At 40.6% G+C, this 5016-nt stretch overlaps 1 non-coding gene across 1 annotated transcript; it reads right to left on the reverse strand.

Moving 5' to 3' along the window:
* Positions 1 to 4634: 4634 nt before the first annotated feature.
* Positions 4635 to 4706, reverse strand: trnam-cau (transfer RNA methionine (anticodon CAU)). The gene has a single exon. It is a non-coding gene; the product is annotated as a tRNA-Met (tRNA).
* Positions 4707 to 5016: the final 310 nt, after the last annotated feature.

The raw sequence follows: 5016 nt of genomic DNA on the forward strand, positions 1-5016 counted from the left end.
TCCTCTGCTATTTGGCATCCTTGGAGTCTCTGCCTTATCAATCCACTATCTAATGATATAAGTTCCATAACAGCCTTTGACTACAACTTTGGTTTCAGGGGAACTCCTTCTGCATTATTCCCTGAAGATTAACCTGCAAATGTACTTTTCCAACTTCGTCCTAACTTCAGCAAGTTCACTTGATTTAGCGTATAATTCAATGCTGCTTATGGACAAGACATTAATTTGAAGTCAGAGAAAGTTGGTTCAACCTCCGTTAGTCAATGGTTAGCAGCAGAGTGGCGCAGCGGAAGCGTGCTGGGCCCATAACCCAGAGGTCGATGGATCGAAACCATCCTCTGCTAATAAACATCCGTTGAATCTCCATCCAATGAACCTGGTATCTGATGATATATGTATCATACTAGACCTTTGGCTCCAGGTGAGGTCCTTGATTTGTTTTGCTTATGTCACCTCATTACATACACTGCAGTGTCTCCCTGCCGTCCTTATTAACCTGCAAATATACTTTTTCAACTTGGTCCTAACTTCAGCAAGTTCACTGGATTTAGCGTATCGTCCAATGGTGCTTACAGAAAAGACATTAATTTGAAGTCAGAGAAAGTTGATTTAAACCCGATCATTCAATTCTTTGCAGCAGAGTGGCGCAGCGGAAGCGTGCTGGGCCCATAACCCAGAGGTTGATGGATCGAAACCATCCTCTGCTATCTGGCATACTTGGAGTCTTTTCCTTATGAATCCAGCATCTGATGATATAGGTATCATACTAGACCTTTGGCTCCAAGTGAGGTCCTTGATTTGTTCTTCATGTGTCACCACATTACATACACTGCATTGTCTCCCTGCAATACTTTTAAAGTATTCCCTGAAGATTAACCTGCAAATATACTTTTCCAACTTGGTCCTAACTTTAGCAAGTTTACTGGATTTAGTGGATAGTCCAATGGTGCTTACAAATAAGACATTACTTTGAAGTCAGAGAACATTTGTTCAATCAATCCTTAGCAGCAGAGTGGTGCAGTGGAAGAGTGCTAGGCCCGTAACCCAGAGAAAGATGGATCGAAATCATCCTCTGCTAGTAGACGTCCATTGAATCTCCAGCATCTGATGATATAGGTATCATACCAGCCTTTGGCTCCAGGTGAGGTCCTTGATTTGTTCTGCCTATGTCACATCATTAGATACACTGCAGATTGATCTACAAAGTTATATTTCCAACCTTCTCCTAACTTTCGTTCCAGGAGGGCTCCTTGATTTGTTCTACCTTTGTCACTTCATTACACTCAATGCAGTGTCTTCCCACAATCCTTCTGTAGATTAACATACAAAGATAAGTTGAGTCAGAAATGTCAGTATGTTGCTGTTGTTGTTGTTTGTGCCAAACAGATAAGATACTATTCCAGCCTTTGAATACAGTTCAGTTGTTCTACCTATGTCAGAAGAATGCCAGTTGTAGCTTTAAAATACAGAATTTAACTGGTAATTTGTTGCTGAATGTTGTATTGACCACTGGTTTCCGTGATAAAATTACATACTCATTCAGATTACAGTACAATAACCTGGAGCTGTTTAAATAAAATAGGGCAAGCAGGCTTTCAATTATTCATTTATTCATTTTTTTGCATAGTGATACTTAGGGGTTGTACCCTCTTTCTGCAACTTCAAACAAATATTATTTGTAACCACCATTAGATAATATGCAAAATCAGATGTACTTGTAAAATGGAGAACCAGTTTGGAAAACTGTCATCTCCAGGAAAACACTGCATTAATATGCAAACATGGAAATGTTTGAAATTGCTTAAGATATTATCATTAGGAAAAACACAATCTGAAAATTCCAAGTGAGAAGCACTTAGGTGGGCCACACAGGAAGTCAGGAATTTATCACATTCCAGCTCAAAGAATACACAGTCAAGACATTACATTTGATACTTTTTTAAGTCTTGAATTATGTTTGTTTAGGTGAGTTTTCCTGAAGGATTTGAGCAGCATAAAGCCACAGGCGGACTCACAGCAACATAAGCACCTAGAAGAAGATGGTTTCAATCCATCAACCTGCGGGTTATGGGCCCAGCACTCTTCCTCTGCAACACTCCGCTTTTACATATTGTCCTGTGGGGGTTGCACCAACTTTCTCTGACTTCAAATTACTTTTTATCTGAAGCACCTTTGGGTTACAGCTAAATCAAGTGTACTTGCAAAAATGAGGAGCAGGTTGGAAAAACTCTTTGTAGGTTTAATTGCAAAAGGAGTTCACCTGAAACCAAAGGTGTAGTCAAAGTCTGGTATGGAATCTATATTATCAGTTGCTGGATTCATACGGCAGAGACCCCAAGTACTCCGTCATATGCAAATAGCAGCTTGGATGGTTTGGATCCATTGACCCTTGAGTTATGGCCCCAACACACTTCACTCTGCTCTTAATGATTGATTGATGGAGATTGCACCAACATTTTAAATTGAATTGCTATACCCATATACTTTGGGGTAAATGCTAATAAGTGTACTTTCAGAAGGACTAGGCTGGAAAACTGTATTTGTAGGTGAATCTGCAGGGAGCACTGCAGAAGGAGTTCAACTGAAACCAAAGAATTAGTCAAAAGCTTCCATGGCACCTATATCATCAGGTCCTGGATTCATAGGATGGGGACTATATGGATGCCAACTTATGTAACTAGCAGAGGATGGTTTCGATCCAACCACGTCTGGGTTATGGGCCCAGCACACTGGTCAGTGGTCAGAAACAGGTAGGAGAAAACAGGCAAAACCAGGCAGGAGCTAGGAAATAGGAAACAGGTGAGATGGGTGGGGTAGAGTCATGTGGCTGAAAGGTTGGAAAGCTGAGGTTTCTGCAGGACAGGAGGGCGTGGCAGGTTCTGAAATGACAGGAACATTAGTAATATGGCAAATGCAGACAGAGAAGGAATGAATGCATGAATCATCTGTGACACAGAGTGAGTTTGCTCAGTTGTCATGGAGCTCAGTGGCTATTCTTATTACTATTGTTGTCAGTTGTTATAACCTCTATAGCTTCAGTGAAATGACAATCGTGTCTGTCAATATTCATTGTTCTCTCCTCACTGTCAGTCACTTCGGATGAAAGCAGTGAGTCATTGAGTAAAAGTTTTTATGTCTGCTTTTTTAAAAGGTGGTGATGGGAATTCACTGCGTTTTATTACTGTCTAATTTCTATCGGTAATTACTACCATTCTGAGTGAATGCTCAAATGAACAAATGCAAGCATACAGTGAAATGATAAAGCTGGAGCTCACCTCCAACTTCATTTTATAATGGCCTTGGTTCAATTTGAGCGGTCACACATCTGTGAGGAATGCTGACTACTGCTGAAAGTCTGAAGCACAAAGACATGGAGGGAGAAAGTGTTAAATGCATCTCTATATCATTAAGGCCATAAATGACACAGCTGCCACATGGTTCACTACAGAGAGGAGGGGAGAGAGTGGAACGTGGGAGGGTGAAGGGTAGTTGAGGAGATGACGGTGGGGGTGGAGAGGAGAGGAGAGGATAGGGGAGATAACAAGAGGAAGTGTTTACAGACATTTTTTTTATTTTCCCATCATCCTTGGCGGTGGAAACGAGAACATCCACCATCAAGACACCGTCAACAAAAGCGACAAAAAACATGTAATCACAGACTGTCAGGAGCATAATAAAGTCAAATATATGAATATCTATACATGCACACAACTAACAATAACCACACACACACACACACAGGTACACACAAACCCACACAGGGATATCTTACATTGCAGAACACCTTATTTCAAAATGACCCTCATTAATTTATTCATCTGAAAAATGTGTTGAATCAAGACACGCACAATCTCTAAAAGCATGTAGGCACGAAAAACAACACAATACAAACACACACACACGATTTATTTGAATTCTATCTCAAACACAGTGAAAACGGCAGAGATGATGAAACGTTCCCAGTCAGTCTCCATATCACTAATGAGTTTTCTCTGTGATCATTAGAGGCGGAGAGTGGCGTGTTACAATAGCTTTCCAACTCACAGGAACCTGTTGACGTATGGATTTCAATTAAGTGCAGTGATAAGGGGTGATAATATGTACTGTATGTGCGAGCACACGTGTGAGTGCGATCACAATTAGAGTTTGTGAGAATAATGATACAGGAAGTAAAGGTCAATTTCCTCCGAATAGAGAGAAAGACAGCGGGGGGAGGGGGGGATCAGTGAGATGAAAGTGTAATGATTCCTGGGGGGTGGTCACCGCAGCATCAGAAATACTGGACCCAAGTATGATTAATACAAACAGCAGGCAGTTAAGATAATTCAAACAATTATATCAAAATCACATTTTAACAACAATAACTAAAATTAATGTCTTCAGTCTCCTGGATATATCCATCCTTTGGTTTGATTCATTATTGAGAACATCCTCATGTGCAGCTTATTTGACTTTATTAGGGAAAGAACAATGACAGTCTGGGCCTGTTTCCTTCATTGTCCCTGGTGTTTTCACAGTTCAGCAACCATCAAGAAGGAACCAGGTTGACGTCTGACCGTGGAAATGAATTATATGAACAATAGAGAAAGGTTTTTTCAGTAAGCAGACAAGGTGCAGAGTAGAGGACATGAAAGTAGCAGAGGATGGTTTCGATCCATCGACCTCTGGGTTATGGGCCCAGCACGCTTCCGCTGCGCCACTCTGCTCTCATCTAATAAGAAGTCTGGTTTGCCTCCACTAACTTCAAATATATTTCCTTACTGTAAACATCATTGGGTTATACGCACATAAAGACTGAGGAGCAACTATGTTGAAGATTTAGGTATAACATAGGGGTCTTTGGGTCTTCCTCTAGAATTCATAAGGAAGGGAATGGATTTGCAACATGAAGACATTGAATCTAAAAGTGTAAAACTATAAATAATTCACTTAAAAAGTGCTCTGGTTATGCTGCTTCATATCCATTGTTTGTGTTTTGCAAAACATAGAGGCTGACTGGTCATTTATTAACTCCAT

The sequence above is a fragment of the Seriola lalandi genome, unplaced genomic scaffold, assembly GCF_002814215.2.
Source record: "Seriola lalandi dorsalis isolate HSWRI2012SDOR001 ecotype SW California unplaced genomic scaffold, Sedor1 jcf7180002054691, whole genome shotgun sequence".
Lineage (NCBI taxonomy): Eukaryota > Metazoa > Chordata > Actinopteri > Carangiformes > Carangidae > Seriola > Seriola lalandi.